This window comes from Macaca nemestrina, chromosome 7, assembly GCF_043159975.1.
Source record: "Macaca nemestrina isolate mMacNem1 chromosome 7, mMacNem.hap1, whole genome shotgun sequence".
NCBI lineage: Eukaryota > Metazoa > Chordata > Mammalia > Primates > Cercopithecidae > Macaca > Macaca nemestrina.
In genome coordinates, this window is record NC_092131.1 from 12,460,216 (window position 1) to 12,485,393 (window position 25,178).

Below are 25,178 nucleotides of genomic sequence, written 5' to 3' on the forward strand. Positions count from 1 at the left end.
GCGGCATCCATCTTGAAACACTTCCTTCGCTTGCTTTCTGGACCACCACATTTCCCTGGCTTTTCTCCTTAGCTAGCTGCTCATTCCAGATGTCTCCTCCTCTCCCTTCCCATTCTCTTCTCTTCCCCAATCATTCTCTCCTTTCCTCTCTTGTCCTCTCCTCTTCTCTTCCTACAATCACTCCCTTAGTGACCTTGTCCATTCTTAAGGCATTAAACACCATTTATACGCTGATAACTCTAAAGTATCTCCAGCTCTGTCTTCTCTTCTAAGCTTCAGATTGACAATGCCAACTGCCTATTTGACACTTGCCTCCTCTTGGATGTCTCAAATTTTGAACTCATGATTGCTACTGCTTACCTCACCATACTTAAACCTGTCCCAGTCCGCTGGCCTCACCCATCTCAATAGATGATGTCACTGATCATCCAGATGGTCAGGCCAAAAACCTTGTATGGTCATTATTGCATTTTTGTTCTCCCTCTCCTACTAGCAGTTGCTGTCAATATCTTCAGAATATCTCTGGAATCTGATTACTTCCCTCCTTCCTGTTTCCACCCTGATCCCCATCATGATTACCTTTGTCTTGGATTATTGCAAGACTCTCCTAACACCTCCTTGCTGCCACAACCTGTCCCATTTGTTTTCCATGCATCAGCCAGAGTGATCTTTAAAAATAACAAGTTATATTATTCCACTCTTTTGCTTAACACTCTCAGATGATGTTCTAGCCAATGCAATAAAGCAAGAAAAAAATAAGTTTGTAAAAGAATAAACAAAACTGTAATGAGAGTGTTGTTATGAGAAACATCAAATTGCATTTCATTGTTGTTTCTCTTTATCCCCTTCAATCTGGAATGAATCCTTATTCTTATTCTTTCCCTATCTTTCATGTTCTCAACTATTCTGTAGGGTAACCCTCAACCTAGGCCCATCTGATGTGTATACTAATAGGGTCTATGTATGTTCAACTTTAGTGGAAACCACAAAGTTTTCAAAAGTGGTTGTATTTAATATGCTGCACATCCTCGTAACACTTGGTATTTTCTATGTTTTGTTTAATTTTAGTCATTTTGGTGGATGTGAAGTGAAATCTCATAAAACTTGAATGTATACTTCTTTGATAACTAATGATGTTGCACACATTTTGTGTGCTTATTGGTCATTTGAATGTCCCCTTTTGTGAAGATCCTATTCAATAATTTTACTCATTTAAAAAATTGGTTTGTCTTTTTCTTTAAAAATGTTTTATTAATATTATTTTTAACTGACAAATATTAATTATGTATATATATATATATATATATACTTTTTTTTTTTGATACAGAGTTTTGCTCTTGTTGCCCAGGCTGGAGTGCAATGGCATGATCTTGGCTCACTGCAACCTTTGCCTCTCAGGTTCAAGCAATTCTCCTGCCTTAGCCTCCCAAGTAGTTGGGACTACAGGCATGTGCCACCATACCTGGCTAATTTTGTATTTTTAGTAAAGACAGGGCTTCTCTATGTTGGTCAGGCTGGTCTTAAACTCCTGACCTCAGGTGATCCGCCCACCTTGGCCTCCCAAAGTGCTGGGATTATAGGTGTGAGTCACCATGCCCAGCCTAATTGTATATTTTTTATGGGATGCAATGTATGTATATACAATGGGGAATACATAAATTAAGTTAATCAGCATATATAACACCTCACTTACTATTTTTTGTAGTGAGACATTGGACATTCACTTTCTTAGTTATTTTAAAATATACATCATTGGCCTGGTGCGGTGGCTCATGCCTGTAATCCCAGCACTTTGGGAGGCCGAGATGGGCGGATCACAGGGTCCAGAGATCGAGACCATCCTGGCTAACACGGTGAAACCCCGTCTCTACTAAAAATACAACAAATTAGCCGGGCGTGGTGGTGGGCGCCTGTAGTCTCAGCTACTCGGAATGCTGAGGCAGGAGAATGACATGAACCCGGGAGGCGGAGCTTGCAGTGAGGCGAGATTGCGCCACTGCCCTCCAGCCTGGGTGACAGAGCAAGACTCCATCTAAAAAAAGAAAAAAAAGAAAAAAAATATATATATATATACACACACACACATTATTATTGGCTATAGTCACTCTGCTATACAATAGATCTCAAAACTCATTCTATCTGAAACTTTGTGCCTTTGACCAACAACTCTCCATTGCTTTTCTTATTGATCTGTATTGGTTCATTAAACATTCTCTATACAAGTCCTTAAATGTTGAAAATAAAATAATAAAGTTTCTAGAGAAAACATAGGAAATTATATTTATGATCTTTGTATAGGTAAAGATTTATTTAACTGAATACAAAAGGCCTTAGCCATAAAGGAAAAGTTGAGAAATTTAATTACATTAAAACCAAGAACCTCTATCCACTGAATGACACTTTTTTTTTTTTTTTTTGAGACAGGGTCTCACTCGGGCTACAGTGCAGTGGTGTGATCAGAGCCCAGTGCAGCCTCAAACTCCCAAGCTCAAGTTATTCCTCACACCTCAGCTTCCAAGTAGCTGGGACTATAATTGCATAGCACCACACCTAGTTAATTTTCAACTTCTTTTGTAGAGACAGGGTCTTGCTATGTTGCCAGGGCTGGTCTCGAATTCCTAGCCTCAAGCAATCCTCCTACCTCAGCCTCCCAAAGTGCTGGGATTACAGGTGTGAGCCACCATGCCCTGCCTCCACTAAATGACACTTTTAAGAGTCAAAAGGTAAGCCATACAGTAGGAGAAGAAACTTGTTTTATATTTTTATGCACCTATATAACACACGGTAATATATATTGTTATGTATTATGTAATATATTAATATATTGTTTTCTATATTAATATATATAATGACATTTATTGGCCATATTTACTAAAGCTGACCGTACATATACCCTATGAACAGGTACATACACACTCCTCCATATATACCAAACAGAAGTGTTTATATCTATGCAGCAGAAAACACAAACAAAATATTCTTAGCAGGATTATTCTTCATAGCCCAAAACTGGCAACTACTCCTCAAACGTCCATCAACAATAGAAAAGATCAATAAATCGAGATATAGTCATATAATGAATACCATACAGTGACAGGAGAGGATATAGCTGCTCCAGGTAAGGACATCGATGAATCTCACAGACACAGAGTTGATCAAAAGAAAACAGACACAAAGGAATATGTACGGTTTAATTCCATTTATATAAAGCTAAAAAAAAAGTCAAAACTAACTTTTCACTTTCTAAAAACTTATCATTGAGCTGTATATTTAACTAATATTTGTGTGCTTTATAGTATGTGATATATGCCAATTAAAACCAAAGGAAAAAAACCAGCCTCCAGTGGCTTCCCATTACACTTAGAGTAAGTCCAAATTCTTATCAAGGACATTTATGAAGTGGCTGCCATCCAGGTCCTGACCTCATCTTCTCCCTTCTCCGCCTCTTTCACTCCACATTGGCCATCCTGACCTTGTTGCCGATGCTTCAGCCCACAAAGCTAGTTCCCACCTGTAGCAGACAGCACTGATGTTCCCAATTCTTCACCCATCTCTCTGTCCATGCCCTCTGCCATATAACCTTGCCATTCCTACTACTAGAGGTACAGTATACTTCTCAGCTCCACGGATGTTAAGCTTGGCCTTGTGCTATGTCTTGGTCAGTAAAATATGAGTAGACTTACAGTGTGTCGGTTCCAAGTGAGGCCCTAAAGTGAATCACTTCTTTCTGTTTGTCCTATCCCTTTGCTGCCACCAGCCTGAGAACACACCCTCCCTAGCCCGCTGATCCAAAGAGGATGAGAGACACAGATATGCAGCTTGCAGCCAAGCTCAGCTGAGCCCATCCTACATCAACCACTCACTAGCTGATGTGAAGAAGCATCATCAAGAACAAATAATTGTTGTTTTCAGCCACTGAGTCATAGGATGTTTGTTATGCAGCATCATTGTAGCAATAGCTGACTAATACACCACCTCAGTGTCTTTACATTTGCTCTTCCTCACATAGGTAACATCCTCATTCAAGTCCTTGTTCAAATGTCACTTCTTCAGAGAGCCCCTTCCTAACCACTCTATCTAAAACAGCACCACCTCTTCCCTTCATTTCTCTCCATCCTCCTGCCCTGCCTTACATGTCTTCATAGCACTTACTGCTACCTGACATTTTATTTGCTTATGCAGCCTCCATAAGAGAATGTAAACTCCATGAGGGCAGGCACCTGTTCATTTCCACATCCCTGGTGCTAACACAGTGTCTGCCTCTTATCAGGAGCTCAATAAATATTTGTTGATTGAACAAACCAATCTGTGCCCTCTCCCTCATCCCCGCTCACAATGTTTCCAGCATGTGGAGAAACTGACTCAAAAGTCACATCCTGCCCCTGTTTACCAAGGTGGGGCTGGTGAATGACAGGTCACTGGCAAAGTGACCCATCATTAAGTTGGTGGAAGGAAAAAAAACCAAAGCATAGAACCTGCAAAATCTACAATCTTTCATACCATCCCTTGGGAAAACCACTTCATCATGATAATAATTGGGTGTGAGCTAGTGTGGTCCATAAAAGCTCACTTTCTCAGTGTGTCTCTTCCTGGAGTCCTCTCCAGGGCCTTGCTGCAAGAGAACATGCCCCAGGCAGGAAACAGACTGGCCAGATCAGCATGGCATTGTGCCTTTGTCCAGCTCTGCCCACACACCTAAAATTGTGGGATTCAAGACACAGACCACAAAGAGAGTTGAGCACCATCTGTGTGTTGGCCTCTGTGCTAGGACCTTTGTGAGCTTTATGACACCAATCCTCCCAAGATCTTGCCAGGTAAACATCATCAGGGCAGTTTAGGAACATGCCCAAGGACACTGGCAGAGCTGGAATTTTAGTCCCCGTCCTTCTGATGCCAAAGCCCACGTGGTTTCCACCCCCTGCACAGGAGGGGAGGAGGGTGAAGGCTCAGAGCTGATGAGGCTCAGGGCCAGAACTTTGATTCTTCCCACATGTTTCTGCATCAGGAATTTGACTTTGTGGAAGCTTCACATTGAACCTGACCTGCTCTCTGTGAATTATTTTCTAGGTCTTAGATGAATAAACAGGCAATTCTCTGTATCCATATATCTTATGTACTCCACAAACATATATACCTACTATGTACCCATACAAATTAAAAAACAAAAAAACAAAAAGACCCAGATAATTCTCATTTTTTGGCTTCAGATCCTGGCCTCCTGCTGAAATGCTTAAATAAAGGAGAAAGAATAGCACCTACATACACCTATAAATAAAGGAAGACATAGTTATAAAGATATATAATTATAAAAAAGGAAACGGCCATAGAACTATTTAGAGGGATCTACATAGAAGGAAGAGAGACTAAAAATCAGCTTGACTTCCGTGAGCAAATAGCACAGCAGTTTGCAGAGTTATGTATACAGAAGCCTCTGGCAAGAGGACAAGAGAAGTACAAAAAGTTTCTCGTTAAATAACTTTTCAAACTGCGGTACAAAGGTCTCTGGGTGTGTGCCCAGTGCACCTCAACCTGCACTGCGTGGGGGCAAGGCAGGACAAGCCCACGGAGCAAGCACTGCAGGTCGGCACTCACCTGCCTAGAAACTGAGAGGTAGTTCGTGGATCAGCCTAGAAAGAAAGATCCATTCCCCGTGGCTCTGTACGTCTCCCAGGCTGTAGCTCAGTGTAGTGGCTAAGAGCACAGCACTTCTGGTGACAGATAGATCTGGTTCCTGTCTTGGCTCTGCCCTTCACTGGCTGTGGCGCTCTGAGAAGGTGGCTTCACTACCCAGTCTGTAAAGTGGTGACGGTAGTACCTACCTTGCAGGACTACATGAAAAAGAAGTGAGATCGTCCATGTAGCACGCATGGGACCAGATCCCAGAAAGTGGAGGAGGAGTGAAGCTCAACTCCGCTGGTCTGGACTTTTGGCAGTTGAATGGGGACCTTCCTTAGTTCTGGCTAATATTAAACATGATCTGGCCAGGCACTGTGGCTCACATCTGTAATCCCAGCAATTTGGGATGCCAAGGCAGGCAGATCACCTGAGGTCAGGAGTTCAAGACCAGCCTAGCTAACATGGTGAAACCCGTTTCTACTAAAAATACAAAAAATTAGCCAGACGTGGTGGCGTGTGCCTGTAATCCCAGCTACTCAGGAGGCTGAGGCAAGAGAATTGCTTGAACCTGGGAGGCAGAGGTTGTAGTGAGCCAAGATAGCACCACTGCACTCCAGCTTGGGCAATTAGAGCAAAACTCTGTTTAAAAAAAAAATCTGCATCCTTTGAGCTCACACCAATGGATGAGAAAGAAGCAGGTGCAGGAATTTATTGTTATATTATATTAAATAAATAATAATGGTAACAGCCCTTGTGCCACTCTCAAGGGGCTTTCTCGTGTGCACAGTTGCTCGCTGTTGAGCCCGCTGGAATATCTGCTTCTGCAATGAGGATGCTGAGCCCTGGGCAACCTGGAGAACGTGCCCAGTGCTGGACACAGAAGCACAGAGAGCTGCGGCAGACTGTCTGCTGGAATCAGCCCTCGGTGGACACCTCGCCAGTGTGCAGCGTTACAGGCACTACTATCTCCACGTCTCTAGACAACATAATAGATAGACTCAGGGTTCAAAGCTTAGCACCAATGACGCCTCCTTCTGGAAGCCCTCTCCTTCCTCTGGTTGGAATGAATCCCCTCTGCCCCGTGTTTCCATGACCATGCTATGACCTTTATTATTCCACTCACCGTAGCAGTTCCCTTTCATGAATGACAGGCACTACGTCAGTGGCCTCAGTGAGTCTCCCCATGGGAGAGAGGAGGGGTCACAGGAGGGCTGAGGCAGAGAAGCATCATCACCTTAGTGGTTAACAGGATGCATCCAGATGCTGGGCTGAGCGTAACCACAGCAGGGGAGCAGGGATGGATGTAGGCAGACAGGTCAGGAAGCCATGGCAGTGATCCCAGTGAGAGCTGATGGTGGCAGTGAAGGCAGGAAGAACTAGTTGGATTATAGATTTTTTTAGGTTAAACTGACAAGATGTCCTGGTGGATTGAAGGTAGGATACCCGAGAAATGAAGGAGACGAGAATGACCCCACAGATTTTAGCCAGAGTAACTGCAAAGTTACAGAATCCAAACACGAAGATCAGGAAAATTGTAGAAGAGCTGGTTTTGGAGAGAAAATAAGGAGGCCAGCTTGGGACAAGTTGAATTTGAGACACCTGCTAGATATCACACTGGCAGTTGGCTATGGGAAGATGTAAAGGTGGGAGTTATCAGTGTATAGGTGGGGAAATAAAGCCCCGAGCTAAGATGAGATAACCAAGGAGTAAGTGTATCTGATAAAAGAAGAGGACCAAGGAACTGATCCCTGGGCTTGACAAGGGTCGGCTGAGCATTAACACCACACCCAGCCATGTACTAGCAGCCCTGGGAGGGGGTGGATCTGAAGGACACCCAGTTTCTGTCCTCAAGGAACTCAGAGCCTGTAGGGAAGGTGGAGTGTGCGTCTCAACCACAGACCTGGGGAGCTGTGCAACATGGAAGAAGCTCTGAACCTGAGCTCAGCACCCGGGGCTGAACTGCCCCCGCCACGCACTGGCCATGCCTTTCACCTGCCGTGTGACTGCCTCTGAGCCTCAGTTTCCTCCTTCGTACAATGGAGATAATAACATGTCCTGACAGAGGAGTTGCTGAGAGGATCAGCGAAGAGGTGTGCCGGGCACAAAGGAGGCATACGGCAACCCGCACAGCCTGTGCTTCTTAGTATCTGCCAGCACGCTCTCCACACCCTCAGCTGGAGGGCCCATCTTCACACATAGCAGCAGTGGGGTTTCCAGAAGCACCAGCCCCACAAATGGGCCTGGGGACTCCCCTTGTCCACGACCCAGCCTCCCTCATGGCTGCCACTACCCCGTGGGCTGGGGACGTCGGTGGCAAGGTCAAGGCCACTCTGTCCCTTGGAGTAATTGAAGATGACAACAGTATTTTGTGTCTCACAGAGACTGGTAGAGATCAAAGGCAGCAAGAAGGAGTTACTGCGACAGGCAGGAATTCCCTGGCAAAGGCCACCAATTATTGGAAATTGGCTGCAGTTACAGCTATTACCATTAAGGGTTGCCTGGCTGCCCTACGCTGCTGGAGAGGCACATTCTGACAGAGGGTGTGAAAGTGGCCACAGCAGGGTTGGTGGGGGGGGCAAAGAGAATTCCACAGGTTTGCACCTACCACGACTCAGACTTCTGTATGGATTGCTGTCCCAGAGACAAGCAAAGGCGAGTCTTGGAATATTCTCTGGACAAATAGAAAGAGGCGTCCTGGAGAGACATGTGGGGAGAGAAAGGGGGCTCTAGCGACCAGCAGGGAGAAAAGCCATGGGCTCATGAGCTCCAGGGAAAAAGAGCTCCAGCAAAAAGGAGAAGAGCAGAGACCAGCAGGGAGAAGAGCTGTGGGCTTATGGGCTCAGGAGACCAGCAGGGAGGAGGGCTGTGGGCTCATGAACTCTAGAGACCAGCAAGGAGAAGAGCCATGGGCTCATGAGCTCCAGGGACCAGAAGGGAGAAGAGCAGAGATCAGCAGAGAGAAGAGCAGAGATCAGCAGAGAGAAGAGCAGAGACCAGCAGGGAGGAGGGCCATGGGCTCATGGGCTCCAGAGACCAGCAGGGAGAAGAATCGTGGGCTCATGGGCTCCAGAGGTCAGCAGGGAGGAGAGCACAGACCAGCCGGGAGGAGGGCCATGGGCTCATGGGCTCCAGAGATCAGCAGGGAGAAGAGCCAGAGGCTTACAAGCTCCAGAGTCCAGCGGAGAGAAGAGCCATGGACTCATGATCTCTAGAGACCGGCAGGGAGAGGAGTCGTGGGCTCATGAGCTCTGGCTCACATTAGCTGAAGCTGTGCCATGGTAGGGATGGGCATCAACCCTCTACTCCTGGATCTTGACCAGAGAGGCACAGCTGTAAACAGTGTGCCAAGGACAGCTCTCACTTTGGGCATGAGAACAAAGCAAAGGCACGTTGGCAGGAGGCAGGACCCTGAGCCAAGCTGAAGGGCCCTGCTGGTGTTTGAAGCCCCACTCACTGCCCTGTCCTGGCAGCAACCTAGAGGAGCCGGTCCCAAGGAAGATGGGCAGCCAGTGACTCCCAGAGCAATCCAGGGTGCAGATGAGGATTCTGGCAGGTACCAGGGAGGAGGGGAGGGCATGGCAAAGGAGCAAGTTATTCCTTCAATAACTTCAGTAACCTCAGGGATCTTATCTCTGTCTCTGCTTACAAGCTGTGTGACCTTAAACAAGTTACTTAGCCTCTGAGGCTCAGATTCCACCTCTGAAAAGTGAGGAAATCATACAAACTAGAATCACACAAGATGGCACGGTGAAATAAGTCATGAAATTATGGTTGCCGTTAGTAAAGTTCCAAGGCTAACTACTTGCTCAGTAGTCTGACAGGGGCCCTTACTTTTCAAGGTGTCAGTAAAAAAAAAAAAGTAAACACTGCTGTCTCTCGTGCCATCAATCACTGGGGGTCTAGTGCATCGTCCTGAGATGGTGTCAACTCACCCTCACAGAAGGTCGGTACTGCAGCAAAATGAGGAAGCCTATTTCAGGAAGGCCTCCATTTTTGCTTTAAAAAATATATGATGAACTGAGGGCTTGGATAGCAAAGAAGCTCACTGACAGGAACAATAAAGGTGTCTCATTAATTATGTCAGAAGCAGGTGTGTGGCCACACATGGCTTTCAGGCTCCCGTCATCTGCTTCCATGGATGCCTTCAAAGCTCTCCTCCAGCACGTTGGCCTCCATGTGGGCTCCATGACCATGAGGCCATGCCATGTGTCTTTCCATCACCAGGTCTTTGATGGTAATCTGCTTTCCCGCCCCCATCTCAGAAAGCTCTCCCTAAGTCAGGACCACCTCAAGGCCAGCCACATGGCATGATGGAGAGAGCACTGGCTTGGGAGCCTGGTGACAGAGGGCTTCCTCTGACTATGTCACTCTTGGGCTGGATGACCCTGGAGGAGTCACTTCTTGTGTCAGGCAGAGTTTGAGGGATGCAAGCAACAGAAACCAATCTGGCTGTAACCTACATGGGAAAGGGCAGGCCCAAGAGGGTCTCGGAATTTAAAGGAAAGCAAAGGACCAGACTCTGAAGGCAGAATAAGGCTGTCTGGGGGGTGGGGTTGGGGCTGGGATCCAAGGAGTCCAAGAAGCAGGGTCCCACAAGAGCATCTTCTCAGGACACGACCCCACGCCCCTCCTGGGGTAAATCAACTTCAGTCATTTCTAATGCTTCTGTCCTTATGCTTGAAACAGAAACTCCAGAGACTGAGAGAGACGGGGATAGCTAAAGGAGGTGGGCACCTTGACTGATAATCCCACCAGTCAGCCCATCACAGGGAAGAGGCAATTCCCCCAAAAGAGGTCAGGGTACCATGATCAGAAGGAATGGGAATCAACGTTGGGCAGGAAAATACCAACACATCTACACTTTCTCCTTCTGGGGGCTCAGTTTTCTCATCTGTGAAATGGAGACAGTGATACCTTGCAGGAGTGGTGTAGATTTGATGCACACCGTGGCTATTGAACAGCAGTTGTTGTTAGTGATAGCGCACAGGGCATCGAGCGATACTGAGAGCATCCCTTATGTTGATGACTGTTACACTAGTTGTATTGTCATGCAGTTAGGACTGAATAAAGACTAGATGCTATTGGATGTTTGTCTGAGTCCCAGAGGTGTCTTCCTTTCATGAAGAAAGGAGTGAGACATATGGACATTCATTCTCATTTAATACTCAGAGCCAGTCCATTTTCCACATGGAAACTGAGCCTTGGAAAAATCAAATTGTTGGACAGTTGTGGGCATTGCTGGATCCACCTCAGGTCTGTGCTGCTCTGAAGTCATGGTGGCAGACACAGTTCTGGGTGATGCACGTTCCAAGTGAGCGTCCCCTAGAGTCCACCGGGGGTGCCGCATCCCTCCGCGTGGGCCTCCTGTGGAACTCCTCGCTGTGTTTCTTGCTCCCTAAGCCCTGAAGATGGTTCTGCTTTCCCTCTGGAAGAGTATTATGTGGATTCACTTGAAGTCATGTTTGGGGCAAACAGGGCACCAGATGCTGGAATGTGGTCACCTCCACTCTGCCAGAGAGGTATGAGGATTTAATCTTTGCTTTTCTTAAAAATAAAAATAATAATAATAAGAAGAATGGTTCTGAGGGCTGGAGGACATATAAAATCAAAGGGAAATTACAGGCAATGTGCAGAGAATCTTAGTTTCCAGATGCTTGTCAACCCACCTCGGGAAACAAGCCCTTCTCACAGGTAGGGGCTGCCAGAATTCCTTTCCGGCTGGAGAACATCACGGAGGAGAATTAGCGAGACCCCTGCCTTCTCGCCTGGTACCCGGCACTGCATTTAGCAGCATTTAAGAAACAATCTCCCCATCACTGCTGATTAGGAGGAACATCAATTTTAATAGAGAGGTGTTACCAAAGTCTGGCCACATGGCCTAGCTGCAAAGGTCACCCTTTCTCAGAAGGTCTGCATTCCCTTCCTCCCCAAATCAGGCACTGGTGTGTGGGAGGAGCCAGCCTTTGCTACTGAGTGCTGACCTCCATCACTTCACAGGGCCCAGGATCCTCCCAGCAGAGAGATCCCAGGGCAAGCAGAACCTGTCCATTTGTACAGGGCTGTGGCTGTGGGTCAGGTGAAGGCAGGGGTTACAGATTTTTCTGGAGCTAAAGCCCATCTAAAGCCTCTGGGAAGACGACGATCCCTCCCTTAACCACAAATTCCACCGACATGATGTACCATAGCGAGTGATTTCATGACTGTGTGCATTTTCAGCAACCAAGCAAACTTCAGTGCATGCAACGTTGCAAGTTGTGAAAACAAAGAGAAGCTGGATGTTTGAGTGGAGGCCCAACCCTCTCGGCTACAGAGCTTCTGCCAGTGCTCTTTCCCTAAGATTCACTGATGCTGTCAGGGAGGAAGACACGGACTCACGCCTCTGCATTGGCTGGGCTAGATAATCTAGGATGGCCTCATGTGTGTGCCGGTTAGTGTCCTGTTGCTAGGGGCAGCTTGGTTCTCCTCCGTGTGGCCTCTCGAGGAGGCTAGCTTGGGTTCCTCCCATCAATGTCCCATCAATGTCTCAGAGTTCCAAGTGCCACAAAAGAGGGCAAAAGTCTGAATGCACGAGCACTTTTTAAGCCTCTGCCTCTGCCATGTTTGCTAATGTCCATTGGCCAGAGCAAGTCATGGCCAAGCTCAGAATCAAGAGGTGAAGAAAGGAACCCTACCTTGGCCGAGAGGAGTTACTGAGGCCATGTCTTTGGAAACAGTCTACCACCCTGCCCCACCCACACCCCAAACAGAGAACAGTTTCCCTGTTAGATATTCTCACCACTCCCTGAAGTTTCTCTCCAGGGCACTTACCCACTGTAGTTGACTATTTGTACACTGAGTGGTTTGTTGTCTTTCTCTCCCATATCCCTGTTCCACCATGCGGGCGGGGGCTGATGTGTGTCCGTCCGCGCCAAGCACAGTGGCTGCTACATAGTGGGTACCAGTAACTACTGGTGAAGGAAGCAGGAAGGAGAGAAGGAAAAAAAAAAGAAAAAGAAGACAGGGAGGGCAGAGGGAGAAATAGGGAGGAAGGGAGGAAAGAGGGCAGGACAAAAGGAGGGAAGGAGTCCTGGAACAATGGGGTCACTTCTTAGGCAGAGGACTAACTGGAACCTCTCTGGGTAGCGTGTGCCCTGAGCATCCCCCAAGCCCACTGTGCTGCTTTTAGCCTCCATATCTTGGCTCCTCCTGCCCTTCCACCTGGCTACCCTCCCACCCTCTTTCCTCTGCTGGCTCAGCCCTGGGTTCCTTCCATGTGCATCTCAAGGGTCTCTCTCCACTCCCAACAGCTTCCCCTCGACCCCTTCCTCCTGAGCATCTGCCTGGCTCAGGCAGCTCCCCACACCCCCGCCTATTGCTGCCCAAGCTGTCCTGCACATGCGCCTCTCAACTGAGTTCCGCACCGGCCCTTTGAGAAATCTAGGACAGGCATATCGATCTTTCCATCCCATTGATGAGAACTCAGGTTCAGGGAGGCTGGATGTCCACGGTCACCCTCTAGGACCAGAGTCAGTCTGGTTCAATAGTCCCCAGACTGCAATGCCTGTGGTGAGGCCTCAAGGCCCTGAAGGAAGGGGCTCCATCCTCTCTGTCTTGGTGAGAGTGGATGCCCGTGCCAGAGCACCCAGGATTCTGACCTCTGGGCAGTGGCAGACAGAAGGCAGCCAAAAGGCCAGAGGCAGAGCCTGCCATCTCCTAGCCCGCAAGGTCTTCTTCCAGAATGACTGGGCCCTAGGGCAGGCCTGCAGCCTCCAGGTGACACCTCCATGGCACCATCTCTCCCACGGAATGTCTTCTTTAGAAAAGAGATGAGCCCATTCTCAAAAGGGGAAGCGGCTTCCAAGGCCACGCAGCAAATTAGGGCAGCCTGAACTCCAGACTGAGTCTCCTGCTGTCCCTGCAGTCTCATCCTGTCCTTCCTCACTGCCTTCCCAGCCCTGCCTCCTTCCCACCTCCACAGGGCTTGTGACCAACTGAAGGGGATTAGACTAATTAGCGAGGGGCCTGTTCCTCAATCCAGGCGCAGGAGGGAGGGGAGTGGTAGAGGGAGCAGACCCACCCAGCAGGTGATGGATCTCACAATAGGTATTTGCCACATATCGGTGACTATCTTCAGAACTGCACCTCCGTCTACACTGCTTGATGTACATGAGTGTGCCGGTAGGTACATCCTGGGGACGGGTGCTGGTAGGTACATCCTGGGGACGGGTGCTTGAAGTAACATAATTAGGAAGCAGCTCCACAGGGCAGTGAGCCTCGGATCTGGTCAATCATGGCTTTGCTAAATTGGCACCGGAGGCTGTGGCTAATCAGCATAGGAGATGTTGCCAGTGCCTTTTCATTGGTGAAATGAGCGGTACAAAAAAAAATGTGGTTGGCTCCCAATATCATGCAGTATCCTCCTCTCTTTGTGGACCAAGCTCAAGAATCCCCCCGGCTCCATCTGGGCCAGCAGCTGCCCACTGAATAGAAGGCACTGAGTTCACTGGAAACCTCAGGACCTGCCTTCACCGGGGATCCTGCCCTCTCCAGGGTCCTGCCTTCACTAGCGATGTTGCCTTCAGAAAACGCTTGCACTTGCCTGGGAGTGACACTGTCCTGCAGGGTCTGGTCAGATGCCCCCAAGGACAGTGCATGGTCCTTGCTGCGTGCCTACTCTGTGCCAGGAAATTCTCGACATCATGTATGTATTACTTCATGAAAAATCACTGCTATCTGGGCGTGGTGGCTCATGCCTGTAATCCCAGCACTTTGGGAGGCTGAGGCGAGCAGATTGCTTAAGGACAGGAGTTCGAGACCAGCCTAGCCAACATGGCGAAACCCTGTTGCTACTAAAAATACAAAAAATTAGCCGGGTGTGGTAGCACATGCCTGTGATCCCAGCTACTCAGGAGGCTGAGACATGAGAATCACTTGAACTTGGGAGGTGGAGGTTGCAGTGAGCTGAGATCATACCACGGTACTCCAGCCGGAGTGACAGAGTGAGACTCTGTCTAAAAATAAATAAATAAATAATAAAAGTCACTGCCACCTTCATTTTACAAGAGGTACCAAGTGGATGTGTTGCATCCCCAGGGCCTCACAGGGAGGAAGTGGTGGAGCCGGGATTTGAACCCGGGCTGTTGTTTTTGTAAACGATCATATAAATAATGTGAATGTACTGATCTATGATAAGCTAGCTGCATGAGATGGAGACTCAAACACAGACGAAGCCAAAGCCGAGACGCAGAATTTGCTGAGAAATCTCATTGTATCTCACAAGCGCAAATTGCTAAGCCCACCACGTACCCAGGCTGTGCCGTCTGATTGAAGAGCCTGTGCTCTGAACACCCTACAGCCTTCTTCCCGCAGCTCAGGAGCTAGAGGCCTACGGGAAAACAGGCTCTAGATGGCTGAGTTTCAATGGGAGCCTACAAATGTCCCTCCCCAGCCTTGCACCTGCCGTGGCTCCATCACCAAGAACCCACTCTCCCTCTGGATTCGGCCCTCCACCCTTCCCTTCCAGCTCACATGCTTGCCCCAGGCTACACTGAGCTCCTGGACCACACCAGGCAGTTTCACACCCAGCAGCTTTGCTCACCGGGCTCCCTTCACTTCCCTTGGCCATTGCCCACCAGGTAAACATCCACTTATCTTTCCTGGCTTCATCAGGCCTCATCACCTCTACCAACAGTACAACACTGGACGGCGGATGCCCTTTGGGACACACCAGTGTGAGGCCACCCTCACCCTGCTGTGTGACCTTGGACAAGTGACTCAATTTCTCTGAACATCAGTTTCCCCATCAACAAAGTAGGAAAATGATGTCTACCTCATGGTTTGTGGCACAGGTTAGGAAAAATGCACATGAAGCCCCTGACAAGGCTTCTACTAAAAGCAAAACACGGTACTTATTTTTACAACGTTTTCCTGCCCTCTGCCCCAGTAGAACTGAACTCTACATACCTATATACATCTCAGACTCTGCGGACGTAGTTGTGTCTTTTTTTGTTAGCACTTCTCACCAGCTGGCATGTTGTATGTTTTCCTCTGTTTATTTTCTGTCTCCTTCATCGCCGGACTTCATAAGGTGCAGCTCCTTGGGGGCAGGAATCTTGTCTGTCGTGTTCGTCACTGGATTCCAGGGCTTGGAATGCTGCCTGGCACTTGGTAGGCCCTACATTAAAGTTGGTTGGTGAAATGAATGCACAAATAAAGGAATAAAAAATGTACAAATGAACCCGTATCCGCCTCCTGCATTAATCTTCTCCATCAATCTGTCCCCAGCTCCCAGCACAGTAACGGACATGTGTGTTTGGCTTGGATTATAGAACAAATCTTATCAATTCTTTGTTTATGCATTTATAAAACACAATTTCATGAAGCACTAAATCAGATTAGCACGAATGAAGCTTTCCAGATGGGCACTTAAGCGGGATTCTCTTTCTTCATGCCTTGCTTCCTCAAAACTGGCCCACATCATCCTCCCCAGCAGCGTAAGAACCATCCAAACTGCCAAGCACAGAATCAAGAGCTAATTAATGAGACTGCTTTGAGCCACTGTGCTTTGCTTGCAGGTATGTTTGCCCCACTGCCAAGGCTAACTGATGCAACAGAGGAAGGGTTCCCCAAGGAGGGGACGGCTGAGCTAGATCTAAACAACCAGAAGAAGACTAAGAGAAAGCAGTAAATTCCAGGTGGAAGAATGTCGAAGGTGTGCGTAGGAAAGTCATTTGGAAGGAGATAGGACAGCACTTTAAAAAAAAAAAAAACAAAAAACACTTTACTGAACATCCAGCCAGAAAATGTACAATTGGCGAACTACCCCCTAGAGAATAACACACTTGTACAACCAGATCCATATGAGAAACAAAGCATGACCAGCACCGCAGAGGCACTCCTTAAGCTCCTTCCCATTTCCCACCTCCCTCCAAGGCTAACCACTATCCTGACTTTTCTCATCATGGATTGTGTGTTTTTGAGCACTTTTTCAACAGGACTCTGCACTGTGCACTATTTTGTATCTGGCTGCTTTCACCCCACGTTAGGGTTGTGAGACTCATTCGTGTTGTTCTCTCCTCCTCTTGATAAATTGTATTCCATTATTTATCCATCCTCCTCCTGATGGATCTTTGGGCTGTGTTGGTTATGGAGAATAACACTGCCATGAATACTCCTGAACACATATTTCAAGGAATATATTTGTACACTTTTTTTTTTTCTTTTTTTGAGATGGAGTCATGCTCTGTCGCCCAGGCTAGAGTGCAGTGGCGTGATCTCGGCTCACTGCAACCTCAACCTCCCAGGTTCAAGCGATCCTCCTGCCTCAGCCTCCCAAGTAGCTGGGATTACAGGCCTGCACCATGACACCCAGCTAATTTTTGTATTTTTAATAGAGACGGGGTTTTGCCATGTTGGCCAGGCTGGTCTCGAACTCCTGACCTCAAATGATCCACCCACCTCGGCCTCCCAAAGTGCTGGGATTAACAGGCATGAGCCACCACGCCTGGCTGATATTTGTACACTTCTGGTGAGTGCAGACTACCAGTGAAATTCTTGGGTCATATGGTTTGCACATAAAGCAGCTCTTTAGAGGAACTGAAGGGAACAGGTGGCTTGAAAGAGGAGGGGGGAACCAATGAGAGGAGGGGTCAAACTTTCTCAAGCACTGTGAACATGGCAAAGAGGCTGATTTTCATGAGATGTGCAGAGGGAGGCCAGGGAGTGACATGCTCCGATGACATTTTAAGATCACCCTGGGGAGTGAGGTTGGGGACCACCATAGGGAACAAGGAAACAGGCAGGTGGTGGTGGAGGGAAACTAAGGGAGAGGTGACCATGACCTGGACCAGAGCACCGTGGAGATGGAGAGGAAAGGACCGTGCTCTAGTTAGCTAGTACTGCATAACAGAGCTGAGCAGCTTAAAACTAAGTAACGAATTTTCTCCAAGGATTTTGGGGGTTGACTGAGTTCTGCTGGGAAATTGTTGTATGGAATCTCTCATGCTGTTGCAGTCAGGTGATAGCTGGGGCTGTAGCCAGGCCAAAAGCTCAGCTGGGCTGAAGATGAGCCCTTGTCTGAGGTAGTTGTTTCACTTACCTGCTTAGTTCCTGGGCTGAGATGGCTGAAGCAGTTGGGGGCTTCATATGTCACCCCATATGCAGCTGACTGGGCTTCCTCATAGCATGGCACTCTCAGATTTATTAAATGGAAGAAGCCTGTGACCAGAGCGAGTGTTCCAAGAGGCTAGGACAGACACTGCAAGGCTTCTTATGACCCAGCCTCAGGGGCTCCCAAATATTGCATCCACTACATTCTCTTAGCCAAGCAAGTCATTAAGTCCAGCTGAGGTAGGAAGCAGGACTTGACTCTGAAGGTGGGGCTCAGATACTGGACCAAACTGGACTCAGATACTGGACTGGCTGAAACAGGTTGGGACAGAAGCACTTCCCCATAAGACACCCCACCAGTGTGCCATGTGAGTTTACCATTGCTATGGCAACACCTGAAGGTTACCACCCCCTTCCATGGCAATGACCCAGCAATCCAGAGGTTACCACCCTTTTCCTAGAAATTTCTGCATAAACTGCCCCTTAATTTGCAATATAATTAAAAGTGAGTATAAATGCAACTGCAGAACTGCTCTGAGCTACTATTCTGGGTACGCTGCCCATGGGGTAGCCCTGCTCTGCAAGGAGCAATGCCTTTGCTGCTGCTGTTGTACGCTGCTGCTTCAGTAAAAGTTTCTGTTTACCACCACCAGCTCACCCTTGTATTCTTTCCCAGATGAAGCCAAGAACCCTCCCGAGCTAAGCCCCAATTCTGGGGCTCACCTGTCTTGCATCACAGCCCAGTTTCAAGGGAGGAGAAATGAGATTCTCCTGTTTCATGTGAGGAGCAACATGCCCCTGTGGGAAGGGAAGGGTTGGTGGAGTCCTCTTGGGATGACATTGGCTACCAAGGATGGATTTGGACTTTTTGCTGGGTTGGATAAAGGCTTTTCTTTTCTTTTCTTTTTTGCTTTGTTTTAGAATTTACACGTTGAAATCAATTTGAACAGCAGGAAACATACATACTTTTCCAGCATAGCCACAGTGTTTGGGATGCTCAGGGGTCAGAGGCAGAAATGCCCCCAGCATTTCGCACAGAAGAAACCTTTCTGCAGAGGGCAATGGAGAGACTTTTGGCTCCTGGCCTAACAGGGAAAACTTGCCCCTTGCGTTCTTGTTTACCTAAGACCAACAATTGACTGAAAGTATTTCTTAGTGACTTTCTAACTCGAACTATTCTCCTCAAAGGCTGCTGCTGCAGAGCAGAAAGATCAGACTTGGTTTCTGCAAAACATCTGGACTCCAGTTCCTTCTTGGCTAACCTAATGACTTATGTGACCTTTGGGACATTATTAAACTTTTTTGTCCTTAGTTTCCTCATCAATAAAATTAGGATGATAACAGTACCTCCTTGGAAGAGTTGTTGAGAGCATTAAATGAGATAATACATACAAAGCGCTTGACTCAATCCTTGGAAAACAGTGAGTTCTTGGTCAATGTCAGCCGCACAGTAAGTTAATAGATGCACAACAAATTTGTTGTAATTGAGTTGTCCATGCAAGGAATGTCAGCTCGAAGCGCTGGCTCAAGGATTTTATCTGTGCCACACTTTACTATTTATTTATTTAGAGATGGAGTCTTGCTCTGTCACCCAGGCTGGAGTGCAGTGGCATGATCTTGGCTCTCTGCAACTTCTGCCTTCTGGGCTCAAGCAATTCTCCTGCCTCAGCCTTCCGAGTAGCCAGGATTACAGGTGTTCACCACCATGCCTGCCTAATTTTTGTATTTTTAGTAGAGATGAGGTTTTGCCATGTTGGCCAGGCTGGTCTCAAACTCCTGACTTCAGGTGATCCACCCTCCTTGGCCTCCCAAAGTGCTGGGATTATAGGCGTGAGCTTCCTGGGACTATCAGCAATAAAGTTTGCTTTTGATTCCAAATGTTAAAAAATTACATGTATATATATATATATATAAATTACATGTATATATATATATATATAAAATCTGCAATGCTGTTGCAAATACCTCATATACAGTGCTTTCTCTCCCTCCATAGTATCCTATCTCTCTTCACATCTTTACATTGCCAATATCTCACACTTTGTAGGTGGGAAAGTTTATCATTTGCTTCACTGGGAGATGTATACTCTTTAAATAGTGTTCTAATGTCTGCAAAAAAAAAAAAAAAATTAGCAAACCTGTTTCTAGGGAAGCAGCCTTTGACTGTTCAAACCTGGGAGAAATGAAGGGTTTTATTTGTGGAAATTGGGGCATCCGGTGCTGTCTACTTAGGGAAGCAGGATTTTTTTAACCACCCACCAACACCTACACACACCCAAAAAATTAATAAAATCTCAGAGACTATATTCATCTTTTACTTATAGGTAATCTCCCAAGTTCAGGGGAAGTTTTTCTTCTGAATGTTGTTCACTCTGTACCATGGAAATGATCTGAATCTTACCAAAGAGCCTCACTGAAACATCTCTTCTCTGTATGCACATCTTTGATCTCACACAATCCTTCCAGGTAGGGACACTGGGCCCCATTTTACAGACGAGAGCACAGAGGCCAGAAGAAATCAGGAACTTGCCCAAGGTCACACAGCTTGTGAGTAGCCACTTCTGTCTGCTGTCTACTGCGCCACACCCACTATCCTTTTGCCTGAGCCTGGATTCTTTCTCTTTCTCTTTCTTTCTGTTTCTCTTTCTCTTTCTCTTCTCTTCTCTTTTGTCTCTTCTCTTCTCTTTTGAGACAGTCTTCGCTCTGTCGCCAGGCTGGAGTGCAGTGGCGCAATCTCGGCTCACTGCAACCTCTGCCTCCCAGGTTCAAGTGATTCTCCTGCCTCAGCCTCCCAAGTAGCTGGGACTACAGGCGCGACCACATTCAGCTAATTTTTTTATTTTTAGTAGAGACAGGGTTTCACCATGTTGGCCAGCCTGGTCTCCATCTCTTGACCTCGTGATCTGCCCGCCTCAGCCTCCCAAAGTGCTGGGATTACAGGCATGAGCCACCGCACCCGGCCGAGCCTGGATTCTTTCTACGTCTCAGCACTCTCTCTGCTACCAGCCTTTGCATTATATCCCACAGGATTCCTGGAGGTAGGTGGCAATGGGTGAGAAAAGTTTAGCAGGAAAACTTCGGCAGACAGGCTGACGGCCAGCACTCCCAAGACACAGATGAGACCCTGGCTCTCTTGAGGAGCTTGGCACTCAATGAGCATTAGGAGTTACTGCTTGGTGAAGTTTAAATATTTGTTTATTCATGTATGCAACTAACATTTACTGAGCTCCTACTATGTGCTCAGCACGGTACTGGGCTCTGGCGTTGCACAGATGAATTAGACAGGTCTGCTTGCAAGGCATTCTTGAGGAGTGTGCAGTATAGTGGGTGTAACAGACATACAGAAGTCCTAGAAGCAAAAGCGTATGGACAGGGCGTTGCCAAATTCCTCAGCCAGCCGCCAGGTACTGCTGATTCCACTGTCTGAAGAGCTAGAGAATCCATCTTCATGACCACCCCCTCTGGCAAAGGCTGCCACTGCCTGACACCCATATCACCAAGGCCAGCAGGGCCACCTGACAGCCTGCCTCACTCCTCTGATCACTTCTCCACACCACAACCAAAGGGACAATCTGATTCCTGTTTAAGTCCTCCAAAGGCTCCTTGATGTCCTTTCCATAAGGGCTAAACTGCAGAGCCAGGCTACACTGTAGAGAGCTGGACTCCCTCCTCACAGGTGGATTCTGGGTCTTGTTCACAGTTGGGTGCTAGCACGGGGCCAGACCCTAGGTGACCAATGATTCCAGGGGATCTTTATGATATAGTGCAGCCTGGTGACATCATAATGCAAGCCCCCTGCCCAGGAGATGTTTTTGGTCCATTTGAAGGATAATCATTGGTCAGTCTAGCTAGGATCCACTATAATCACTTAATCGGATTAATTTGAAATTTCTAGAGATTTTTATATGCTGGTGAGCATTCTGATTCGAAGGAGTTAAGACGTTAAAAAAACACAACATAAACATATGACTAATACCACTTGCTAAGCATCAGTCTGGCCCACAGCAGGAACCTTTATGCAGTCATATTTGGGAGAGATGCGGGTAGGCAGTAAGAGCTACAGGACAAAGACTGATTTTGCCTTGTTTTGTGATCTTGGGCGGGTTACTTAGTAGCTTTAAGCCCCACCTAAAACTGATCCCTGCCTCCTTGGCCTCATGAAGTCACTGCAAAGACCAAATGAACACTAGCTAAGGGCTGTCCAGACCCTAAAGGGTTGCGCATATGTGAGGGCTTGAGGCCGTGACCAGAGAAGGCAGCATCCCCCTTGCCAAAGCCCCCAACACACTCCCCTCCTGGAAGTGGCTGGGAGGGTGCACTGGGGCCATCTTCACTGTCCTATTCTTCCTCAAAGTGGGTCTGGGATGAGGAGATGCAAACCTCTACCTGGGTTTCCTGCCAGAATTAATCAGTTCCCATAAGCAGAGGCAGGAAGACCATTTGGCCATCCATCATGAGACAGGTTGCAGGGAATCTGGACCTGTCTGGACCATGTTTTAGAAGCCCTTACATGGGAAGAGATGTTAGACTTAGTGATCTTTAAGGTTCATTTCGGGGATTCTCTACAATTCTCTGACTTCAAGTCCCTTCCCTCAGCAGAAATCAGTTTTAAACAATGACAAGGATTCTAGCAGGATTGGTCAACTTCTATAATCTCCAGTTTCTGGAAACTCCCAGGAAGCCAAGCCTTCAGGCAGAATACTTCTCCTTCCCCCAAAAAAAGTGCAAAAGAAAAAGAGGACTGTTGATTCATGAAATATGCCAAATACCTAATTCCTTCTGAAAGTCACACACCCTTCTTTCCCAGCCAGAACTCCAGATCCAGGAGGCTGTACACACCCAGAGGAAGGGACATATCATAGATTGTTATGTACCTGGTTCCCAAAAGCAGATGCTTTGCCTACTGCACATAAGCAAACTTCTTCTTTATCACCTTTCCAGGAGCGTACTGGGGCCTTGGACATGAAGGTCAATTGTGTTTTCACTTTGGTCCTCTGCTTTCTGGGTTCAGGCCCATAGTGAGAGTCATTCATTCATCCACCCATTTAATGTTGAGACCTCTCCCTGTGCCAGACACAGAGCAGTCCTTGTTTTCATGTACTTCACAATTTATTGGTGAAAACCTTCAAGTAAACATAATTATAGTAACACAATTATGGGGAAACAGAATTGCAGAGTTCATGGAATATTATGTGATTGTACCTAATATTATGGGAATTGTACAAGACAGGCACCCGGCTGGGCCTAGTGGTGTTGAAGTCTCTGAGGTGCACATCATTAGGCAGGAGTAAGCTAGGTAAAGGGGAAGTGCAGGGAGCAGGGGAAGGGCGTTTCAAAGGGGACAGTTGAGCAAAGGTCTGGAAGTGACTGGATGTGGCCAGGACCTGCGGCAGCTCAGCACTGCTGGCTCAAAAAGTGTACAGCCAGGATTGAGGGGCACAGATCAATCACAGATGACTTTTGTGACCCACTGAGGAGCCCAGAGACACTGTAGGAGACAGGGGTGATATTGACACACGAGTTCAATGAATATTCAAGTACCTTTTAGAGGCCAGCCTCATGCTCAATACTGGCTTCTATTGCTTTTTGAAAAACACCTAAAATTCTTTCCACCTTACTGCAAAGCAAAGAAGTTCTTTAGGCTGAAAGTCGTCTCTGAGTTGGTGCTCAGTCAATGGCGATCATAGTCTGTCCCTGCCAGGGAGCTGTTGCTGCCTGGGTAATGTTCCCTAAATGACGTGGCTGTCCATTCCCAAGATCAGTCATCTTTGTATCATGAAAAATGGCCCATCCCCGTAGCTAACATCCACAGGGCACGTCGCTTAAAGACAGATTCCCTGTGACCTGCCTCATGATGGAGAACAACGCCGATTCTCTTAGCTCTTTGCTTTGTAAAGAAAATGGTTTTCAGCACAACTTCACCCCACAGCAATTATGGAAAATAAATTGAAGTGTAAAAACAGGGAGACGGCTAGCAGATGGGGCAAAATTAGCCTGGCTGCTACTACCATACTGGCTCCACACCACGCAGAAAGAGATCCTGCTCCCTGGAGTGTGAAATGACCACAAGATTAAGAATCAAGGCAGCGGGGAGGAAGTTTCTGCCTGAAGCCCAAGCACCCAGGAGCCCCTGATGGGGCCTCCACTTCTGTCTCCACAGATGCCACCTTCCCCCGCCCAAACTGCTGTCCCAGTGGTGGTTCCTCTCCTCCTTCTGGGCTCAGCTCCAAGGCCAGCCTTTAGAGACCTGTGCTGCTCTCCACCCCCATTCACAGTTCCTTAACCCAAACTGACTTTCTCCTTTCTAGAGTCCACTTTAGAAATCTCCTTCCCTTGTTTAATGGCTACCCGAAGCCCCTGCCCCCATGGGTGACTTCAGGGTAGACTCACCCTCCTTCAGGGCCCTGCCTCAAGGGCACAGGTCTGTCCTTCACGGGGACCTCCATAGCTACTGGGTAATTAGTGAGCAGCGGGGTTTCCCAGATTCATTGCTGTGAACAGAGCAGTGATGCACCTAGGCCCATGTGTTTCAACGCCCAGTGAGCCCTGTCCATTTTTCCCCCCTCTTGGAACACTGAATATTTAAAGCCATTGTCTTTGTGGCCTTAGTTGTCACAGAAGGGGACCAAGCGCTGAGCTGGGAGCAGGGGGCTGGGACTTCCTGCTCCTAAGTAATTCCTCAGCCCTGGGCAAATTCGGTAACTGGAGGGTCTCACTTTTAAGGAGTGTAAACCACATGGTGGGCCCCAAACAAGATAAGATCCTGGAATTCTCTAGAGTTCAACAGTGGAGGTGGGGAAGGAGGGGAACGGAAGGCCTGTCCTGGCATTTTCAGTAATTTCAGTAATTTCCACAGGAAGTTCTGTCCTGGCATTTTCAGTAATTTCAAGTGACCCCAGAGACGGCCACTTGGAGACTCAGTGGCCGGAGACCCCACAGCGTACCCCAGCTCTTAGGAGCTGGCCTGCTTCTTGCTCTTTCCTAGAAGCTGGAGTCACATCACTGGACCGGAAAAGGCTCCTGGTATCTAAACCAACGAAGAAGGCCCTTCCCCCACAGCCCCCCACTTTGGAGACTCCCACAACTTTACCTCTACACTAGTATAACCCCCGACCCAGGCCCTCGACGCTCCCCGTAGGGCTCCTAGGATTCGGGGATGGGTAGGACTCGGGTCCTGGTCCCTCCAAGTGGGGGTTGCCTCTCAAGAGTGGGCAGGGGACACGGAACCCGCGGACGGGGCGTCTTATTCCGGACAGGAGGGAGGGGTTGCCTCCTAGACCAGGTACTGAGAGCCGCGGGCCCACCTCCAGTTGCGTCACCTGGCCCACCGCCTCCTGAGACATCACAATCTGGGGGCCGGGACCCGCCTCATCACCGCCGGTTTGTAACCAAACAATCCAACCAACAAACACCCCGGAAAGAAAAAAAAACAAACTGGCCTGACCCAGCCTCCCGCCCCTGCCCCGCCCCGCCCC

General features: G+C 47.9%; 1 long non-coding RNA gene across 9 annotated transcripts in view; it reads right to left on the reverse strand.

Annotated features, from left to right (window-relative positions):
* LOC112424181 (uncharacterized) overlaps positions 1–25,153 on the reverse strand; it is a 44,402-nt gene extending 19,249 nt beyond the window's left edge. For 3 of the 9 annotated variants that reach the window (XR_011625586.1, XR_011625582.1, XR_011625580.1), the window contains exons 1-4: positions 22,578–25,153; positions 19,669–19,812; positions 17,693–19,548; positions 15,559–15,769 (exon numbers count right to left, since the gene is read on the reverse strand). This is a non-coding gene — a long non-coding RNA (uncharacterized lncRNA). The remainder of the gene's footprint in view (positions 1–15,558; positions 15,770–17,692; positions 19,549–19,668; positions 19,813–22,577) is intronic. The other 6 variants (XR_011625583.1, XR_011625585.1, XR_011625588.1 and 3 more) reach the window with 6 other exon arrangements.
* Between the last annotated feature and the right edge of the window lie 25 nt (positions 25,154–25,178).